The following is a 23,439-nucleotide window of genomic DNA, read 5'->3' as shown; positions in this document are numbered from 1 at the left end:
CTCACTGTCTCTCTCTCTCAAATAAATAAATAAAATCTTTTTAAAAAAAAAGAGAGAGAGAAAGAATTGATGTAGAAACAAACAAAAAAGCATCAGTGGAATTAAGATTAAGAGCTGGTTCTTTGAAAAATTTTTTAAATTGATAAACTGCTATTCAAATTTATCAAAATAGAAAGACCTGAACAAACAAAATCACAAATGAGAGAGAAGAAATAACAACCAATACCACAGAAATACAAACAATTATAAGAGAATATTATGAAATTTATATGCTAACAAATTGGAGTATCTGGAAAAAATGGATCAATTCCTAGAAACATATGAACTACCAAAACTGAAACAGGAAGAAATAAAAACTTGAACAGACTGATAACCAACAAAGAAATTGAATCAGTAATTTAAAAATCTCACATCAAACAAAATTCCAGGGCCACATGGCTTCCCAGGGGAATTCTACCAGACATTTAATGAAGAGTTAATACCAGTTCTTCTCCAACTATTCCAAGAAATAGAACTCAAAGGAAAACTTTCAAACTCATTCTATGATGCTAGTATTACCTTGGTTCCAAAGCCAAAGACACCACTAAAAAAGAGAATTACAGGCCAATATCCCTGATGAACATGGATACAAAAATTCTTGACAAAATATTAACAAATGGAATCCAACTATATATTAAGAGTCCTTTACCATGATGAGGTGGGATTTATTACTGGGCTGCAAGGGTGGTTGAATATTGCAAATCACTCAACGTGATACACCACATTAATAAAAAAAAAAGAAGGATAAGAACCATATGATCCTCTCAATAGATGCAGAAAAAGCATTTGACACAATACCACGTCCAATCATGATTAAAGCCCTCAACAAAAGGCCAGAGAGAACATATCTCAACATAATAAAGGCCATATACAAAAAGCCCCACAGCTAATATCATCCTCAATGTGGATAAACTGAGAGCTTTTCCTCTACAGTCAGGAACACAACTCAGATGTCTACTCTCACCACTGTTACTTAACATAGTACTGGAAGTCCTACCCTTAGCAATCAGACAAGAAAAAGAAATATAAGGCACCCAAATTCAGTAGTAAGAAGTCAAACATACTGTTTGCAGATGGCATGATACTCTATATAGAAAACCCAAGAGACTCCACCAAAAAGTTGCTAGAACTGATACAGAAATTCCGTATAGTCACAGGATACAAAAAACCAATGTACAGAAACCTGTGGCATTTCTACACACCAATAATAAAGAAGCAGAAAGAGAAAGCAAGGAATCAATTCCATTTATCATTGCACCAAAACCCATAAGATATGTAGGAATAAACCTAACCAAAGAGGTAAAGTATCTGTATTCTGTAAACTATAAAACCCTAATGAAAGAAATTGAAGGTGACACAAAAATGGAAGAACATTCCATGCTCATGGATTGGAAGAACAAATATTTCTAAAATATGTATAACACCCAAAGCAATCTACACATTTAATGCAGTCTGTGTCAAAATAAGACCAGAATTTTTCACAGAGCTAAAACAAACAATACTAAAATTTGCTGGACCACAAAAGACCCCAAATACCCAAAGCAATCTTGAAAAAGAAAAGAAAACCTGGAGGCATCACAATTCTGGACTTCAAGCTGTATTACAAAGCTATAGTCATCAAGATAGTGTGGTGCTGGTGCAAAAACAAACACATAAATCAATGGAACGGAATAGAGAACCCAGAAACAAACCAACAACTATATAGTCAACTAATATTCAACAAAGCATGGAAAAAAGGCAGTTTATTCAACAGATGGTGTTGTGAAAACTGAACAGTAACAGGCCAAAGAATGAAAATAGATCACTTTTTTACACCATACACAAAATAAATTCAAAATGGATAAAAGACCTAAACGTGAGACAGTAAACTATCAAAATCCTGAACAAGAATACAAGCAATGGTCTCTGTGACATTGGCCATAGAAACTTCTACTAGATATGCCTCCCGAGGCAAGAGAAACAAAAGCAAAAATGAACTATTGGGACTTCATCAGATAAAAAAAACTTGTGCACAGTGAAGGAAACAACAAAACTAAAAGGCTACAGAACAGGAGAAAATTTTTATAAATAACATACCTGGTAAGAGTTAGTATCTAAAATACATAATGAACTTATAAAACTCTACACCCCAAAACCAAGAAATCCAATTTAAAAACGGGCAGAAGACATAGACATTTTTCCAAAGAAGACACTACAGATGGCTAAGATGCATGAAAAGATGCTCAACATCACTTATCATCAAGGAAATACAAATCGAACTACATTGAGATAATCACCTTACACCTGTCAGAAGGGCTAAATTGAACAACACAGAAAACAACAGTTGTTGGCAAGGATATAGAGAAAGGAGAACCCTCTTGCACTGTTGGTAGGAATGCAATTGGTGCAGCCAGTGTAGAAAACAGTATGGAGGTTCCTCACAAAGTTAAAAATAGTACTACCCTATGATCCAGCAAATGCATGCTATTGGAAGGATACAAAACACTGATACAAATACTGATTCAAAGGGATACATTGTGTCCCAATGTTTATAACAGCATTATCAACAAGAGCCAAATTATGGAAAGAGCCCAAATGCCCATCAGCTTGTGAATGGATAAAGAAGAAGTGATATATATAAAAATATTTTTATATATCTAAATGCATATATATTTAGATAGATAATGGAATATTACTCAGGCATAAAAAGAATGAAACCTTGCCATTTGCAACAATGTGGATGGGGCTGGCAAAGTAAATTCTCATGGTACACTAATGAACAATTTTAATACTGCTATACATGTGTACTGGAATTGAACAATTTTGTAAATGGATAGAGGATGGTGGCAGCCAGGTTTCTTATCACTGGAGTAGGAATTCATAGATACGAAGAGGAGACTAGAGTACTCGATGTGGGAGGGATAGAATTGAAGACAGTAAGAACATGATATACATACAGATGGCTACATACAGAAATATTTATAGATATATGTATATATAGGGGTTGGTATACACACATATATTTCTTTCCTCTTCTGATTGACAGTCTGAAAGAAATCACACTATGCAGTAGCAGCAAACACACATAATGCCCGGACCTTGGTTAGTAAGAGTTACCAATGGTCAAAGCTAGAATACTTTGAGCAAGAAAATTAATAAATCGGATTATAACATAATTGGATGATAACCAAAATTATAAGATAATACCCATGAGTCCATATTAATACAAATAAATGATTGAATAAATAAATAGGAAGAGACAAATGTCTTACGCAGAAAATTCCAAATATGTAGACATTCCACTCTAAAGGATGGGAAGCATAACTCCCACTCATTAAATGTGAGCTCCACAAAATGGCTTCTTTCCAAACAATACAGCATACAAAGGGAAAAAGTAGAATTCAACTACTTAATCCAGTTGATCAAGGTCAACATCAATCGTCATATTTACACTGTGTCCTTGGTATGATGTGATGAAAATGGCACTTTCCCTCTGTGATCTTCCACCTCAAACCCATAACTCCCATCTAATCATGATTTTAAAGATTTTATTCATTTGTTTGGAGGGGAGGGGCAGAGGGAGAGAAAGAATCTTAAGCAGGTTCCACACCCAGCCTAGAGCCCCACATGGGGCTTGATCTCATGACCCTGAGATCACGACCTGAGCCGAAACCAAGAGTCAGATGCTCAATTGACTGAGCCATCCAGCTGTCCCTAATCATGATTTTAAAAATCAGGCACATTCCGTTAGAGGGACATCCTACTGTGTACCTGACAAGTATTCTTTAAATACCCAAAGTCATTAAAAATAAGAATCTGAGAAACTATCACAGATAAGAGGAGCCTAAGAAGACATGACAACTAAATGTAAGATGATATTGTAGATGGAATCCTGGAACAGAAAAGAGACTATTGGGTAAAAACCAAACCTGAGTAAACTATGGATGTTAGTTAATAATAATGTATCGGTATTGGTCCATAAATTGTAACAAATGTACCATACTGATGTAAGATAATAATAGGGGAAACTGTCCATGGAGTATATGGAAACTGTACTATGTTTTCAGCTTTTCTATACATCTAACCTGTAGTCTACTAATTTTTAAAAGCCAAAAAATTCAGTTAGCTGTACTTTTGTGGGTCTATTCCTCTCTACTCTTTCACTGATCTTGTATGTACTCCTTTGCTGTACCACATTTTGTTTATTACTGTAATGTCAGAATATGTCTTAAAATTGACTGGTATGGGTCCAACTATTTGTTCAAAAGTTTTAACTATTCTAGCTACTTTGCTTTTCTCTAGAAATTTTAGAATTGACTTGTCTATATTTACCAAATTTTTTTGGAGATTTTGATTGGAATTATTATATCAAGCTTATGTATGCATTTGGGAAGAACTGATCTCCTTACATATTGATTCTCCTTATTCATGAATATGGTGTATTTCTCTATATATTTAGAACTGTTTTACTTTTTTACCAGCCATTCATAGTTTGCAACAGATATTGTATACGTGTTTTGTAAGATTACTCCATTTTTATACCTATCACAAATTTTATTTTAATTTTGGTTTACAATTGGACATTGCTAGTATATAAAAATACAATTTGTCTTTGCTTGTTGATCTTGTGAATTTGCCAAACTTTTATTAGTTTTAGAGGATGTTTCTGGTAGAATCTTTGAAATATTTTATTTAGACAATCATATAACCGGTAAATAGGGACAGTTTTATTTCTTCCTTTCCCACGTGTATAGCTTTTTTTCCCTTATCTTCTTGTACTCACTAGGTCTTCCAGTATGATGTTGAATCGTAGTGGTGAGAGTAAATATCCTTGCCTCATTCCTGATTTTATGGGGAAAGTATAATGCTAGCTAGAGGTTTCCAGATACTCTTTGTCAGATTAAAGCAATTTCTTTCTATTCCAAGCTTGCTGAGAGGTTTATGTTTTTATTTATTTATTTATTTATTTATTTATTTATTTAGTTTGGTGAATAGACATTAAATTTTGTCAAATACTTCTCTGTATCAATACATAGTGATCATGTGTTTTTCTTCATATTGGATTACTTTCATTGATTTTCAAATGTTAAACCACACTTGCCTGCTCAGGAGAAATCCCACTTTGTCATCTTATTTATACTTACTGTTTCTGAGTTGCTAATATTTTGATTTTTTAAAAATTGAATTATAGCTGACACACAATATTACATTAGTTTCATGTGTACAACATAGTGATTCCAAAACTCTATATGTCATGCTATGCTCACAAAGTATAGTTACCATCTCTCACCATACAATGCTCATACAGTATCATTGACTACATTCCCTGTGCTATACCTTTCATCCCCATGACTTATTCATTCTATAAGTGGAAGCCTGTACTTCCAACTCCTCTTCACCCATTTAGATTCCACATAAAAGTGAAATCATATGGTATTTGTCTTTCTCCATCTGAAATTTCACTTAGCATAGTACTCTCTAGGCCATCCATTGACCCAGAGTTGTCACAAATGACATGATCTTATTCTTTTTTTCTGGCTGAGTAATATTCCATTCTCTCTCTCTCTCTCTCTCTCTCTCTCTCTATCTGTCTAATACCACATCTTCTTTATCCATTTGTCTATGGATGAACACTTAGATTGCTTTCACATCTTGGCTGTCATATATAATACTGCAATAAACATAGGGGAGCATATACTTTTTCAAATTAGTGTTTTTGTTTTCTTTTTTCTTTTTTAGACAGAGAGCACAATCAGGGGAGGGGCAGAGGGAGAGAGAGATTCTTAAGCAGGTCCCATAGTCAGGGCAGAGCCTGACACAGGACTTGATATCACCACCCTGAGATCACGGCCTGAGCCAAAATCAAGAGTTGAACACTCGGGCGCCTGGGTGGCTCAGTGGGTTAAGCCGCTGCCTTCGGCTCAGGTCATGATCTCAGGGTCCTGGGATCAAGTCCCGCATCGGGCTCTCTGCTCAGCAGGGAGCCTGCTTCCCTCTCTCTCTCTCTGCCTGCCTCTCCATCTACTTGTGATTTCTCTCTGTCAAATAAATAAATAAAATCTTTAAAAAAAAAAAAAGAGTTGAACACTCAACTGACTGTGCCACCCAGGAGCCTGGCGGGTTGTTGTTTTCTCTGGCTAACTACCTAGTAGCAGAAAATTACTGGGAATCATATGGTATTTCTATTTTTAAGTTTCTGAGGAACCTCCATACTCTTTCCCACAGCAGCTGCACCAATTTACATTCCCACCAGCAGTGGGTGAGGTTTCCTTTATCTCCACACCCTCAGAACACTTGTTATTTCTTGTCTTTTTTATTCTATGAGTTGTTAATTTCTTGTTGAGGATTTTTGCATTTATGTTAAAAAAAAAGTGGTATCATGGTCTATAGATATAGTGGCTTAAGATTTTCTTTTTTTATACTGTCTTTGTTTTTGCTATCATAATAGCACTAGCTTCATAAAGTGGGAAGTTCTCCCTTTTCTATTTTCTGGAAGGGATTGTGTAGAATTGATGTTTTTTATCATAGAGATGTTTTGAAGAACTTATTAGTAAAACCACATGGGCCTAGAGCTTTCTTTTCCAGAAGGCTTTTAACTATAAATTCAATTTTATTCAAATTATCTATTTCAGTTTGGGCACAATTTAGTAGTTTGCGTTTTCAAAGGATTGGTCCATTTCATCTAAAGTTTATGTGCATAGAGATGCTTATGTTATTGGCTTATTAGTTTTTAATGTCTGCAGGTTTGTAATTACATCAATAATTTGTCTTCTCCTTTTCTGCTTCATCAGTCTAAGAATTATCAATTTTATTGACATTTCAGAGGACCAGTTTTGAGTTTAAGTAATTTTTTTTTCATTGTTTTCTGTTTTTGGTTTCATAGGTTTCTACTCCTATCTTTATTATTTCCTTCCTTCTGCTCTGTTGGGTGTACTTTGCTCTTCTTTTTTTATTTCTTAAGATGGAAGCTTAGATTATTGATTCAAGACTTTTATTTATGTTTAATATAAGAATTGAATGCTAAACATTTCCTTCTAAGCACTTTTTTAGCTGCGTCTCACGTTTTTATATGTAGGATTTTCATTATCACCCAATTCAAAATAGTTTCTAATTTCTCTCAAGTCCTTCCTCGACCAAAGGATCATTTCTAAGTATGTTGCTTAATTCCCAAGTGTGTAGGGTTTTTTTTTAATCTTTCCTCTCTTAATTTCTAGTTTAATTCCATTATATCTAGAAATTATATTTACTATGATTTATTTCAACCTTTTTGTGACTCAGGATATGGTCCATTTTAGTTAATGTCCCATATATACTTGAAAAGAATGTATATTCTGATGTTGTTGGATGAAGTGTTATCTGTGTTGATTAGATCCAATTGATCGATGATATTTTTTCTATTTTTTAATCTCCTTGCTGATTTTCAATCTCTAGTTCTATTAGTGAGATAAAGGGTTTCTGGTGAGAAATCCACAGTCATTTGAAATGTTGTTCCCCTATAGGTAATACATTTTTTCTGTGGCTGCTTTCAAGAGTTCTTTTGTTTGTTTGTTTTTTGGTTTTGGGGTTTTGGGCTTTTTGTTTGTCTGTTTTTAGTTTTTAGTAGTTTCATTAAGATTTATGTGAGTATGAATTGCAGTCTATGCTGTTCAGATTTGAATTAGTTGCATTGTATCTTTCACATTAAATTGGGGAAGTTTTTAGTCAATTTTTCTTCAGATGCTTTTTAGCAGTATACTCCTCCTCTTCTTCTTGGACTCCAGTGACACCAATCTTAGACCTTTTGTTATTTTGCCACAGGTTCTGTCCCTGAGGCTATGGTCTTTTTTTTTTTTTTTTTTTTTAAAGATTTTATTTATTTGACGGAGAGAGAGGAATCACAAGTAGGCAGAGAGGCAGGCAGAGAGAGAGAGGGAAGGAAGCAGGCTTCCCGCGGAGCAGAGAGCCCGACGCGGGGCTCGATCCCAGGCCCCTGGGATCATGACCTGAGCCGAAGGCAGCGGCTTTAACCCACTGAGCCACCCAGGCGCCCCATGGTCATTTTTTTTTAATCATTTTTTTCTCTGTTATTCAGACTGGATACTTCCTATTGATCTCCCTTCAAAGTCATTGACTTTTCTCCTTGTCTTTCCAGTCTGCTACTGAGATAGTATTTTGGTTATTGTATTTTTCAGTTCTAAAATACCCGTTTGTTTCTTTTTTATATCTTCCATTTATTTACTAAGACTTTTTACTTTTCTTTTGGTTTCTAGAGTAACTGTGATTGATCACTGGAACAGTTTTATACCAGCTTCTGTAAAATCTTTGTCAATTCATCCTGACATCTCATCTTGATGTAGCATCATTTGATTTTCTTTTCCAATGCAAGTTGAGACTTTTTGGGTTCTTTGAACACCAACTAATTTTGGATTGTTTTCTGACAACTTTGAAGATCATGCTATGAAACTCTGGGTCTTACAGAAATTTCACAAAGAATGTTATTACTTTTGTTTTAGCAGGTAATCAACACAGTTAGGTTCAGGCCACTAGTTTCAACACACATTCAGTGGGCTGTGGTTCCTGTGTCATTTCAGTTCTCAAGTCCTTTGCCACGCTGTTTGGATCTGTTTCATGTGGATGCCATCCAGGGTCTAGTCTGTGATCTGAGCAGTAGTCTGTCTTAGTTCAGTTCCCAAAGCATTTAGTATGCTGATTGAGATCAGATGCACACATCTGCCACTTGAAGGTGAGCTTAGGAGTTCAAACACAACATTAAGACATGGTTTCCCTGTGCTTCCCTCTCCCTCTCCAGGATCTCCCCAGTACTTTCTGTTTCTATGACACTTCCATTTCCAGTCTGCAGACAGGAAGCTGGGGCATTAATTGCCCCGTTCTGCCACACGCTTCTCCAAGTGTACCCCTGTCTGGAGCAAGGAAACAGAACAGAGAGAAAAAGAAAGCAACAGAATTGGGGCCCAATTTCTTGGGACCATAGTGTCACTGCTTGGACAGGGATGTTTTATTTCTTTGGGGTTTTGGCAGTTGCAGGCTCCATTTGTTGCCATTTCAGGATTGCTTGCAGGCTGGGTTGTCAGAGAAAAAAGAAAGAAAAAAATGGGGCATCTCCCACTTTCCCTGAACATTAACAATTCCCATTCCTTCCAGTCAAGTCAGAACTAGAGAGCATCTCCTGGAGATTTCTGTCTTCAACTTATGCCTACTTCAGAATGTTGGGCTGTATTGAGTTCAGGCTGAGGGATACTGTAGGGGAGGGCAAAATCATACATGTTGGCAGTACTATGAATTCTGGTCTTTCCCCTCCCACCTGCTACTATTTACTTTTTAGACTCCTGAAGTAGTTGCTTTAAGCATGTTTCCAGGCTTTATACTACATTCAGTGGGAGAGATGGGGTGGAATGTACTTATTTTATCTAATCCAGAACCACCAAACCAAACTAAATTTCATGTCCAGGTTGTTTCACTGGAGAGTTTTATCAAGCAAATGATTTCATTCAAGGAGCAAATTATTTAATTCTTAATCAAGTTAATACACTCCCCAACTCACTTTTTTGAGATTAAGCTTATATTAAAATGTGGCACACACAGGAAGAGAAAGAAAATGAGAAGCTAATATAACTCATCAACATAAAGGTAAACTTTAAAACCAACTAGTAGCAAACAGAATCCATCAAGATGTAAGAAAGATAATACATAATGGCCAAAGGAAAGGAAATTAGGAAAACAATCACTAAAATCTACCACATCAACAGATAAAGATTAAAAACATGATTATCTCACTATATGCATACAAATATTTGATAAATTCAACAACTATTGATCATACTAAAGTGAGTCCTTAAAAGCTTTCACATTAAGATCAGTAACAAGATAAGGGTACCTATCTACTGGACAGGAGGTGTCCCTAAATACAAAAAAAAAAAAAAGGCAAAGATGGTACAAGAATTAAAAATGAAGACACAAATTATCATAACTCACAGATGAGTGACGCCTAATATCCCTCTCCGAAGGACAGGGAGAATTTGGGAGGCCTCTCTGACAAAGGAAAGAAACAGAGATGGTAGCAGCAGGAAGAGTGGAGAATTCTCTTCCTTAGTTTTCTGAAAACTGACATCGGACTGTGTTTTCTGCCCAGTGCTTGTATCTGAATGAAAATATATATATATGACAAGAGCACAGAACAATCCTAAAGAAAATATTACCAAACTAACAAAATTATACTTATTTTTTCATGCCTTTTTCAGTCTTCATGCCTTATGCCAAGTTTTTACTTTGTTGTTGGGAAAGGCAATCCAGCAAGGGTGCTGAGCTCCCTGCAGGTTCCTTCCAAGTATGCCAAGAATGCTTGAATGCTCTTTGCCTGGGCTATTTCTCAGGGTTATACTTGCAGTGCGCAGCCTCAGTAGATGAGTTAATATCCCTCCCCAGGAAGGAGCAAGCTTGTTTCTGCTTTTTGAAAAACCGGGGTATCTCCCAAGCTCCATGTTTCTCTCCTGAGAATTGCAATCCTCTGCTTGTGAAGGCATCCATGAAGGGCCTTTTGCATTGCCTTTGTGCAATTTGGGTGGCATGGGGAACCAACACAAAAGAACATGGTAAGCTCTACCTGTCACTTTCTCTGTGAGTAATGAATGAAGTCCTTTGTCTCTGACCCAGAATTCTCATGTCTTCTGTCCGCATCTGTGAAATAGGATGTAATAGACTAACTCGTTAGCTTGTAAGTAGGGTAAAATCCTAGGACTTGCACAGCACTTGAAAATTATGTAGTCCCAGATTATTTATTTCTTGTGTGCAACACTTTCCATGACCAGGTTTTATAAGTTGTGCATAAGAATGCATAATATTTCTTTTAAATATATAACGTTACATCAAAGTGATACAATATAATTTGCTTCATCAAACTTATATTTATAGTTCTTTTCATTTAAAAAATTTATAACTTAGTGATTTTTAAAATAATTTCTTAGGATAAATTCTCAAGAATGAAATTAAAGTATTGAATGTAATGAATAATTTCTTCATAAATTGTCCCATTACTTCCTGAAAGAAAAAATTAGTAATAGAAGAAAATATGCCTACAAAAGACTCATTTCTGACCTAAAGACACTGGCAGATTGGAAAGTGAAGGGGTGGAGAAACATCTATCATGCAAATAGATGTCAAAAAAAAGTTGGAGTAGCACACTTCTGTCAGACAAGCTGGACATTTTTGTTTTTGTTCTTGTTTTGTTTTCATTCTGCTTTGGTATCAGGGTAGTACTGGCCTCATGGAATGATTCTGAATGTGTTCCCTCTATTCCCTTTTTTGTATGATTTTGATTTCGATGAAGATTATCGTTAATTATTTTTTTCAGTGTGGTAGAATTCACCAGTGAAACCGTGCAGTCTTGGGCTTTTCTGTGCAGGGAGATTTTTGATTCCCAATTCAACTCTGTTACTGAATTGTTTGTTATTGGCTTAAGAAGATTTCCTGCTTCCTGGATTCAAGATCCATGATTTAAACTTGGTAACTTGTGTGTTTTTAGGAATTATCTGTTTTTTATCTGAATTGTTAGTATATAATTGTTTATAATAATCTGTTATCATACTATGTATTTCTGTGATATCTTTTGTATTGTTTTCCATTTCTCATTTTGTTGTTTTTTTTTAATGTAGAAGATAGAACTTTAATATCAAAGACAATTTTATTTGGACATAAAATAATATCAGATACATTTGTCATCATCTACTGCACAGGTGGTTTTGGAGAATTCATGTCTCAATTTGGTTTTGAGTCTTCTCTCTTTTTTTTTCTTAGTTTAGTTAAAGCATTGCCAGTTTGGTTTATTTGGGATGAAAAACTAGTTACTACTTTCAGTGTTATGTCATTGTTTATTCTGGTCTTGATTTTATTTATTTCTGTCATTTATTTGTCATTTTCTTCCTCCACTAAATTTCAGCTAAGTTTCTTCTTTTTCTAGTTCCTTGTGGTGTCATGTTATTTATTTGAACTTTTTTCTTTTTTTTTTTTTTTTTTTTTTAAAGATTTTATTTATTTATTTGACAGAGAGAAATCACAATAGATGGAGAGGCAGGCAGAGAGAGAGAGGGAAGCAGGCTCCCTGCTGAGCAGAGAGCCCGATGCGGGACTCGATCCCAGGATCCCGAGATCATGACCTGAGCTGAAGGCAGCGGCTTAACCCACTGAGCCACCAAGGCGCCCCTGAACTTTTTTCTTAATACAAGCATTTATAGCATAAATTTCATTATAACATCTGCTTTTGCTGCCTCCAACAGGTTTTGGAATACTTTGCTTTCTTTTCTCATGTTCTGAGACATATTTTGATTTGCTGTTTGATTTCTTATTTGGGCTATTGCTTGTGCAGGGATGTGTTGTTTAATATTTATACATGAAGTATTTACATTGTAGATTTTCCAGCTTTGTTTTATTGTTGATCCTTACTTTTGGTACCGTTGTGGTTGGAAAATATACTTGGTATGATTTCAAAAAAAGAAAAAGAGGAAGAAGCAGAAAATTCAGCTCCATGATTAAATAATTAATAATTAAGTGATTAAATTTATTAAATAATTATAAGTAGAGAATAGTTTCCATGAAAGCACAGACTGTATCCCAGGGATATGAATCCAGGTATCTTCAGAGTAGCTTTTGAAAACTTAGAAAGATTTTATTTTGTAAGATATTAAACATACTAATTCTTGAAAGAATTTTAGTACTGTTTGGGTTACTTACTTGTTAGGAAACCTTTATGCACATTATTAAATGTAGCATCTGGGTCTAATCAGGAGATAGCACACAGTTGGGTAAACAGGAGCTTAATGTAAAGAATTGTGAACGATGATAAAAGAGTGAATGTTAGATCCAAGACCACTCTGTAAGGTTCCTTTGGGCTGAGAGAAACCACCACATAGAGACAGACAGTGCTTGGGTTCAGACCTGTTGGGGAGACTGTGGCTTGGCCCCCATGTGGCAAAGAATTTCAGTGCTTTGCTCCCGTTGGAGCTGAACTGGAGTTGCTGGGAGACCAGTAGGCCACCCTGGGGCTGCAGGCAATAGGTGGTATCTGCAAAAGGGGGCTCGGCTTTCCCTGCAGAGGGGACTGTGCCCGGGGTCTGCCTGGCCCAGGCTGCAAGTTGGCAATGCGTCTGCTCTGTGGGTGGGTCCCTCCACTGGGGGTCGTGACGCCACACCACAGACCCCGGCCCTCACGATTAAGTGCCCCAGAACCTCTTCCTCTGTGCTGGCCTGTCCTCCCAGGGCCCTCCACCAAGGACACTTACATCTTCCTTGCTCAGGAGGAGAAGCGCTGAAGGGAATTGTGCTCATCACGCAGCAAATATTAGAAGTGGCATTTGGGGCCAAGAGGCAATAACTTAATGGTGGACACGTTAAGTCTACTCAGCCAACTTTTCTGTAAGTTTTATTTAACTACAGTCACATCTGACCACTCCTCAGTGGGCTGAGCAGGCTGCATGTTATTTTCTGGAGTACAAAGGAGGCTGGCAGTGGGCGAGCTCTTCCTTCTCACAGCCTGCCAGCGTCCGGGCCCCCAGTGCTCCTGCTGTTTGCCTTCCTTTGCCTGATAACAGCCTCAGGAGCAACACTCCTCTGAGGGGAGAGGACCTAGCTCCATGGGAGTGTAGCACACAGTCCTGAAGTCAGTCCGAAAATAACTGGGAGCGCCTGGGGGCCTCGGTCGTTGAAGCATCTGACTCTTGGTTTTGGCTCAGGACATGATCTCAGGGTCTTGAGATCGAGCCCTGTGTCAGGTTCTGTGCTCAGTGAGGAGTCCGCTTGAGATTCTCTCTCTCCCTCTGCTCCTCCCCCTGCTTGCATGCTCTCTCTCTCTAAAATAAGTAAGTAAGTAAATAAATAAATAAAATCTGAGAAAGATAGAAGGAAAAAAAGAAAAGAAAAAGGAAAGGGAAGAGAAGAAAAGAAAAAAGAACTGGTTAGAAGCCATCCCTCACAATTCCTCTGAGAACCAAACACCCCGAAGCCTTTCCAGAAGGGTTAAATGGCAGTTAGCTAAAACCAAAGTCCCCCTCAGTGTAAGGGCAGAACACACTGGATATACAACTTTTCCTATAAGTCAGGCACCTGTAAGTGAGGCAATTTTGATTCCTGTAAGAAATGTAAGCAATTTTGTAAGTAAGCAGTAAGCAATTTTTATTTCTGTAAGGCAAATTTCCTGTTAAGGCAATTTTGATCTCTGACTGTGACAGGGACAAATCCTGGTGTCAGCATCAGTCAGACACAAATCCTGGTGTCAGTCATCATCAGCCAGTTCCTGCGATGAAAAGCTCAAAGCCCCTCACTCTGCAGGAGCCTCCGTCCTAGAACCATTAACCCACCTCTAACCCACCATTAACGCCTCTCTTCTGCCCTGTGTTCTGTAAGACCATCCTTCATGAAAGCAGTTCTCGGATGCGCGCACTTTGCTTTGGACACCCTGAGACATGGGACTTGGTGCCCACCAGCTGCGTTGTAAGCTCAGCCAGACAGCTGAAGCCCCGTGGGGAAGGTTTGCCTTCGACTCCATCCAGAAGGGTTCAATGAATCAGCTCTCAGGGGGCCTTGTGAGAAAGCATGGTCAGCCAACATCAAGCTTCTTCACACACTCCGGGAACAATTAGGGCAGCCCATCATCCCCCAAGCCTGGCTTTATCTCTCTGTTCACAATCGGCTCTTAATAACTAATGATTGAGCATTAATGATTGACCTTAATGATCAGCACCCAGTGGCTGCTGCTTTGCTCAGGGGTAGGGCAGGAGGTGGAGGAGGGTGGGATGCAGTGAGGCACCGCTGTACCAGAGAATCCCAGGGCTTAAATCCCTGTGGGGACTACAGGAAGCAGTGCTTGTCTCCCCCCAGGTCCCACTCGGGTGGACATGGCGGCTCCTTTCATGGTGAAAGAACAGAGGGCTAATTTATTCTGGGAAAAAATTAACAATTGGGTGAAGAGCAAAAGTGACATCCAACACGAAGTGTTGATAACATCGCTGGGGGCAAATCCAAATCAGTGTCCTCCAGGCACAGAGACAGATAGGACATTCCCTGCCACATGTCATAGGTATTTGTTTATGAGTGTGCCCCCTGTAGTTTAACAGTCCACTTAGAATGTGGCCTATGCTGTCCCGATCTGTAGGCACTTAAGGTACAGCACTGCACATAATTGCTTGAAAAACATTTATGGAATAAAAAAAATAAACATATCTAATAGATTGGAGGTTTAACTTGATGGGATAAAAAAAAAAGAAAACTTTATGAACATCATCTAAGGTTTTACGGAACTTCTAACCCAAGTATTACTGAGCACAAACCTGAAGGAAGCCAGATTCACAGCATTTTGGTGGCTTGAAAGAAAACCTTTCACACGCATCCCGGCCAACCAGCCCTTGAGGACAGGTGGCGCGCCGAGCCAGCACCAAGGGCCCCAGCCATGGCAACACCAAAGAGACGCAGTTAGCCAAACAGAAATGAACACTTGGGTTTTGGCGGGAGACCCTGTACACAGCTCATCTTTCTTCTATCTAAACATGAACTGATAATGACTCCGAATCAATCCAGCCATCCTCTTTCATCAAGCAGATCAGACAGGTTTGGCATAAACTGGGCTGTTTCCTTCCTCCTGTCCTATGGGGGCTGTGTCTGGTGTGTTTGTAGTAATGCGATCCCCTAGCAAAGGAGGGGATGTTCAAGAAGACAGTTGGTAGCTATGCCGGGCACTGGCCCTGTGGAGTCTGTTCTCTCCTCAGGCACAAGGGTCCCGCCAAGGGAGAGCCCATGACAGACAGAGGAAAACAGTCTTTCCCTTTCCAGGTCTGGATTAATATGTTGCTAGCCATCCTGGACTTGACCTGAGTAAGGTTCTAAAGCCTTATGGTTTCAACCCATGCTAAAGGCTATATTCCTGTACTGGGTTTGTATACTTGCATGAGACGTTTTCGTCTGCCCACAGATGGCCTACCTTCACACTGCCCAGCCTACAGCTTCCGTACTGGGAGTGGGCCATGCAGGTGGGAGCCGTGGATCTGAACGTAGCTTAAGTTCATGGGCATTGAGGGACGCGATATGCACAGAGGTTAAGAGCCTGCGCTCTTTGGTAGAGGACCTGGGGTGTGATCCAGGCTCTAAAACTCCTTAGCTGAGCCGTTTCCTTTCTCTCCAGCATGGCTCTCCTCCCCGCACCATCTTCTACAGGACTACTACTAAATGGTACCTACTTGTTGTGTGGATTAAATGACACACTTCTATAAAGTCTGTTGCCCGGTGTGCGACACTGAGTAAGCATTCTATAAACTTTAGCCATGGTTCTGGTCAGTGTTCAGTGAAAAAAATGAGCTTAGCTTCTGGGCTGGCTGTCTGGGAATGGTCTGGGAGTGAAGCTGGAAGGCACTGGTTCATTCCATGGAGGACAAGAGTCCCGAGGCTCAATCCAGGACCTGCCACTAGAGGGAAGCAAATACGCAGCCTGTGTCTCTGCCTGTTCCAGGGGCAACCACAGTACTTGGGTGCATCATAGGGTCGGGTGAAGGGGGTTCGCCCTGTGTCTGTGTGGATCCATATGGTCTTGGGAGCCCCAGTCAACTTCTGCAGACGTAGGTGCACAATGCTCGAGGACCCCACAGTATGCAGTTAGCGGCTTCACCACGCAGAACTGGCCAAGCCATGTGATTAGAATCAATACTTTGGGAAAGTATTGACTCAGGTCACTGATCAATTTGTGAACCTGTTAAAACCAAACAAAAAAAGAGCATGTGACAATCATCAGAGTAAACAAAGACAATGAGGATTTTCCTTCAGTACTCCAGACTTAGGTGGAATGCTTGTTGTGAACCTAAGTGACCTTGATCATCCCGTCTTAGCGATGGCATGTCCAAGCTGGCAGGCAGCCTGGCCCTTGGAAGGAACAGGGATGACATGAGAACTTCTGGAGCCACCACCGGGACAAAGAGCCCTCGAGCCAATTTAGCCTGAAGCCTCGGGATTTACCATTTGGGCTCCTTGTGGTTCTGGCTACAGCGGTCAGATGTGTGATGTGAGTGCCGTTCCCTGATGCCCTTTACTAAGTCTACGCGTGGCACTTACACTGCATTCTGCAGACACCTGGCTTATGTGATATTAAATATTAAATAGGAGAAAAAACAAACTTGAAATATCACCAGACTGGCTTCCGGAATCTTCTCTTGCTCCCCTATCCTATCTCTGACCAGAGACCTCTTCTTTTAGCCTCCATCTGCTTCAACTCATACTTGAAGGCCCTGGGGCTGAGGAGAGATCTTGGGGAGAAATATGTGACACCTAGATCTTCTCACTCTTGAGCTCAGCGGGCAGCTCATGCAAATTTGAGATCATCCCCAGCAGACAGGGTTAGGATATTCCTGCCTCTTTTTGAGTCTACATGCATTCATTCATTGGAGTTCTGGTATGGGCTAGTACATTCTAGTATGTGCTGGGCACCATGGGTTCCCATTTTCCTGAGGTGCACTGGGGGAACAGATGGATAAAAGGAACTAAAATCTGTGGAGCAATGTGGGGGGAAACTACCTGTTCAGCCAGCTGTATTGGTCGAATCAACCCTGGAAAACAGAGATTTCAGCCAGAATCACTCAGAGTTAATATTCAAACCCCCAGGCAATAAAAGGTCTATTTAAGCGGCGCCTGGGTGGCTCAGTCGGTTGAGCATCTGCCTTGGGCTCAGATCATGATCCCAGGGTCCTGGGATCGAGCCCCGCAATGGGCTCTCTGATCTGTAGGGAGTCTGCTTCTACCTCTCCCTCTGCCTGCCGCTCTGCCTACTTGTGCTTTGTCTCTCAAATAAATAAAATTTAAAAAAAAAAAAAGAAAAGAAAACAAGTCTATTTAAATAGTACAGCAAGTCTAGGAGTGGGGAGAGATTAGCTCCACTTAGGGTGGGTCAGGAAGACGTCCCAGACAGGACGTTTTGAATGGAATTTTGAAGGACACCTAGGAATTTCCAGAGAGAAGAGCCCAAAAGATGGCAGAAAAAAGATCGCTGTGGGCAAAGCATTTGATTGTGTTGAGGGCTCTCTGCTGGAGTGTAAGGTCTGTGTGTGTCAGGGCTGGGCTATGGCTGAGTTTGTGGCAGCCACAGGAGGGCTAGGGAGCCTTGACGAGAAAGCAGACTAGGGATTGGTAGGGCTGTATCAATGAAGACTTGTGCTTTTTTCTGGAAGCAAAGGGCAGCAATGGAAGGTGTTTTAGCTGGAAGGTTAACTTAGAGCATGTTCAGATTTGTGTTTTAGACCCATCCTTCGGTAGCAATGTAGAAAAGGGCAAGGTGGGAGGTCTGGCAACCATTTCAGAGATGACTATATAATGATAAAAAAATACCAGGGCACCATATGGCCCAGCCTCATGAAACCTGAGGGTCTCATATTCTAAGAAACAACATTACAAGCTTTGGGGCAAAGGGGGATTGGTAGAGTCTAGGAATGTTGAAAACTTTTCTCAGGCTCACAAGCTCATCTGATTATCTCTTGGGCAGTGGCTCAAAAGGCTTATTTATCTGTACTTGGACTGTGGGTGTCTGTTTATAACTTTGACATGTTAATGGGGTACCATTAGTTCCTTTCCTCAAACCCCATTCCTGGTCCTTATTTTGCCATTGAATATTATGGTCATAGTTGATTTCTTATGAAGAAAGAAAGGAAACCTTTAAACAGGGATCAGAAACAGCAATGACGTAGCCCTGCTTTTTGAGTTTATCCACGGAGAGTTTTTCAAGGCTCCATTGAAAGACCTGGGTTCTTTCTTGGTGTGCATAGATGGTGAGCACTTTCCTTTTTTCCTACCTTCTTTGAAGTATAGTTGTCACACCATGTTATGTTAGTTTCAGATGTACAGCATAGTGATTCCCCAACTCTCTAGGTGATGCTATGCTCACCACAGTGTAGCAACCACATCACCATACCTCGCCATTACACTGCCATGTTCTCTGTTCCCTGGGCTGCACCTTTCATCCCTGTGATTAATTCTCCAGGTGAGCACTTTCTCACCTAAATCTGAAGAAGAAAATAAAGAAAACTTTTTGGGGAAAAAAAAATTCTTTGCCATGTTTCAGGGAAGAAGAAAACCATTAGCAAGTATTGTATTTAAGTGCATTACCATGTTCAAAGCAGAGAAATAAGATTTTTAGTTATACTTCTTAAAAAGTGTGATCATTTTATAGTGTTTTAAGTGGTAATTTGCAAGGTCACTTTCACTGGCTTTTACAATTAGAAAATAGAGTGGAATAAATCATGTCTTTTCAGGATGAAACAAGCAGACTTTATTAAAAGTCTCTTCTGCTTTGGTTATTTTGGGATGAGAGATTTTAACCCTGTTCTTGGGGAAATAAATATAGTTCATGCTCTGTGCTGAATGACTGGGGCTCTGACATTTTGCCTTCAGCCATGGTCACACCCTGATAAATATCAATCTGATTGTAAGAATGGAGTTATGTCTTCTTCTCCTTGCCCACTGTGCAAATAACTGACCTAAGATTCAGCAAGCCCCGGACCGATTCGGCTTTTGGTGGTGATACAGGCAGCCATGAGAAATCCAAACTGGTGATGGCTTACAGGCTTTGCTTATGGCCCGCCCCTCGCCACCCCTGGTACAGAGGGCTAGCATTTCGAAGTCCTGTGAGACTCTTCAACCTTCTGCAAGGCAAAAATGGCAGGCACCCTCTGTGTGGGATGGGTTACAAAATCCAAATGCTTAAGTGCAAGCCAGAGCAACTTAAAACTAAAATGATAGATCCTCAATTTTTGTAGGATTTGTTCAGGCCCTAAAAAGCGAATATATACATAATGCTAAAATTATCAGCTTCAGACCATTCTCCCAAGAATAGGAATTTGTCTTTATTTATTTACGTTTTTCCCCAGGGGGAAGATTTTATGGCTGCAATTTGGATATTGCAAAAAGGAGGAGCCTCTGAGAGCTCTGAATGATCTGCTGGCCCAAACCCCGCATTCCTGATGTGGCCCTCCCCAGCCAAGGAGGAACCAAGAAAGGTCGCCCGTCCTGCAGCTGCGGCCCGAGCCCGCGCGAGGGCGCTGTAGAGAGCCAGCCCGCCCTACCTCCAACCCGCCTGGCTGGAGACATCAGCCTGCACCAGCTTGGCCACGAAGCCTTCATTTTCTTCCAGTTAACTCGTGGGTCCCTAAATGCCTTTATTAGTTAAAATCCGCCCCTCCCCAACTACCCTTAAATTACACAAGAACCTGAGGGGTTTTCTCAGACTTTTGCTTCCAAACCTTAAGACCTGGAAAGTTGTCTCCCTCCGCCACTACCGGTGCTCCTGACCCTGACATTTTGGGGTCACTGCCGAGTTTACCAACGACATACAGGGCCTCACCGACGTTTGTTCGCTGGGATGGACATGCCCTAGATGGTTCAGAGCATTCACGGCCCTCAGGTTCCCCGCAGTGGGCTCCTAAGGGGCGGGCAACTCTCTCAGTTTACATTCCCTGGGCCACTGTCCCCGGCGCAGAGCCTCCCACCTCAGCAGCTGGCACCTACAACAATGACCTAGATTACTTTATTATCATTACTTTTTTAAAAACCAACAATTTCACATATGTAAAAGTAAATGTTACATAAATATGTCTTATAGGACAGTAAAATGAATAAGCAAGTACCTACTATCTAACTTTTTTTTTTAAAAGATTTTATTTATTTATTTGACAGACAGAGATCACAAGCAGGCAGAGAGGCAGGCAGAGAGAGGGGGAAGCAGGCTTCCCGCCAAGCAGAGAGCCCCATGCCGGGGTCCATCCTAGGACCCCAAAACCATGACCTGAGCTGAAGGCAGAGACTTAACCTCCTGAGCCACCCAGGTGCCCCCCTGCCATCTAACTTAACAAACATTATTACACCTTTAAAGACCTGTGTGTCCCTTCCCATCATATGACTACTCTGAATATTCCATTATAATTCAACCACTTCAGTATGTGTCCCCAAAGAATTTTTACTTGGCATGTTTTTATACTTAGGTTGAGTGATACTCTGTGACCTTTATCCACTCCCTCAGCTTCTGATTATGAAATGTATATATCTTGATTGAGTACCTATAGTTAACTATTTTTTAATGGGGAGTAAAGTGTGTAAATGCAGTTTTACACAGTACATTTTCTAAAGTCGGCTGTTTTAATTTAGGTTCCACTCTCTCTCTGTTATTTTTGTCGAGCATGCTTTTTAACCCTATGAGTCAGGATGGTTATTGTTATTGCTATTGTTTTATATAGTCATTGTTTGTCTAATTGGTCAAAGTTTACCATTTTCGTTGCTCCCCATTTCCTATTGCATTTCAGGCCTTCCTTCCTTCTGGAGTCATTGCCCTTCTAAAAGAAATGCAACTTTTGGAAATTCCTTTTAGTAATCTCTGTTCAAAGCAAACTCTGTGTCTGTGTGTGTGTGTGTGAGAGAGAGAGAGAGAGAGAGAGAGAAATGTCTTTATTTTACTCTAAGAGTTGAAATAGAGGTTTCAATTTGTAGTTATCTTTTTTGCAATGTGTTGATGATATGATTTCATCATTTTCTGGTTTATGTTGCTGTTATTGAGAAATCAGTTGTCAGTTGTTATTCCTTTATAGGTGATATATCTATTCTTTCCATTTTTCTTTTGTGTTAAGCAGTTTCATGTTATTCTGTGTACAGGTTTTCTTTTATTTAGCTTGTTGAGACAGGTGGTACTTACTAAATCAGTGGTACTAATATCTTTCATAAACTCTGGCACATAAGCAGATACTGTGTATTTTGAAATTATGACACATCCCCATTTTCTCATTCAAGAAACCCAATTAAAAATATAGCAGGTCTCTCTCCTCTATCCTTTATGCCTACTGAGTCTATCTTTCATTCTTTCCATTTCATTCCTTATTTGTCCACATCTCTCAGTTCACTAATTCTTTCTTCATCTATATATAATCTGTTTAACCTCTTCATTGATTTTTCAAAACTATCTGGGTGGCTCAGTTGGTTAAGCAGCTGCCTTCGGCTCAGGTCATGATCCCAGCGTCCTGGGATCGAGTCCCACATCGGGCTCCTTGCTCGGCGGGGAGCCTGCTTCTCCCTCTGCCTCTGCCTGCCTCTCTGTCTGCCTGTGCTCTCTCTCTCTGACAAATAAATAAATAAAATCTTTAAAAAAAAAAAAGATTCTAAAACTATCTGGTCACTTTGGAATGACTCTTCTATATCATTCAGGGTTTGATTCAGTTTTTACTTCTTCAAAGATTTTGCACTGGGCACCTGGGTGGCTCAGTAGGTTAAGTGGCTGCCTTCACCTCAGGTCATGATGCCAGGGTCTTGGGAATCCTTGCTCAGCAGGGAGCCTGCTGCTCTCTCTGCCTGCTGCTCCCCCTTCTTGTGAGTGCACTCCCTGACAAATAAATAAATAAAATCTTTTAAAAATAAAAAAACAAAGATTTTACACTTTGTTATTTTGTATTATGTATCTCATAATGCTGACGTTTGAATCTATGGGCGATAAGATCTGTTGCTTGGTGTTTCTGCTTGTTCTCAGCCATGACGTTTTGTTTCCTCCTAAGTCTCGCAGTTTGGAGGGGCTTATATTAGGCTGATTGTAATCAGGGAGAATTCTGACAGGAATGAGATGATGTTTGTTTGTTTTTTCCTCCAGGGCAAATTTATGTTTACTTCTTCCTGCATTGAGGGTTCTCATCATTTTGGGCCACTTTATATAGCTTTCCCCTACTCTGTAAGTGTGGGTAGACTAAATTCCATTCCCAAATCCTATAGTACTGGAGAGTTGTTGTTTTCTTCTGCCCAGAGATGAGATGGAGATAGATAGGTTACCTTCCTGCCTCCTGTTGAAGGCAGATGTCATCTTCTATTCACCTTCTCACAAGTGACCCCATTTATGTAAGGTCTCAGCTCAGTAGCCCAGGCTGCATGGACCCAAATCTGGTCTCTAGATCCTTCTAGAATATCAATATCAGCATTTGACCCTGAGGAAGCATAAGACTCTGCATTTGCTCATCATTCTGCTATCAGCAGCTTGTTGGGTTTTTTGTTGCTATAGGGCAAGGTTGTTCGGTGGAGTAGGGAGAGAAAGGACAACATTTGAACATTCTCCTTAGTCTCTGACAATCTCACTAATGCATTTAAAAGTGTGTTTGTTGTATCACTAAGTATCAGGGAAATACAAATCAAAACCACAATGAGATATCACCTCACACCAGTCAGAATGGCTAAAATTAACAAATCAGGAAATGACAGATTTTGGCGAGGGTTCAGAGAAAGGGAACCCTCTTACACTGTTGGTGGGAATGCAAGCTGGTGCAGCCACTCTGGAAAACAGTATGCAGGCTCCTCAAAAAGTTGAAAATAGAGCTCCTCTATGACCCAGCAATTGTACTCTGGGTATTTACCCCAAAGATACAGATGCAGTGAAAAGAAGGG

General features: G+C 39.9%; 1 long non-coding RNA gene across 1 annotated transcript in view; it reads left to right on the top strand.

The window, feature by feature from the left end:
* The window catches only part of LOC122912362, a 45,137-nt gene extending 24,400 nt beyond the window's left edge, over positions 1-20,737 (top strand). The window contains exon 3 of the long non-coding RNA XR_006385604.1: positions 19,902-20,737. This is a non-coding gene — a long non-coding RNA (uncharacterized LOC122912362). The remainder of the gene's footprint in view (positions 1-19,901) is intronic.
* Positions 20,738-23,439: the final 2,702 nt, after the last annotated feature.

The sequence above is a fragment of the Neovison vison genome, chromosome 1 (assembly GCF_020171115.1).
Source record: "Neovison vison isolate M4711 chromosome 1, ASM_NN_V1, whole genome shotgun sequence".
Taxonomy (NCBI): Eukaryota; Metazoa; Chordata; class Mammalia; order Carnivora; family Mustelidae; genus Neogale; species Neogale vison.
This window is presented reverse-complemented; position numbering and strand designations above follow the sequence as displayed.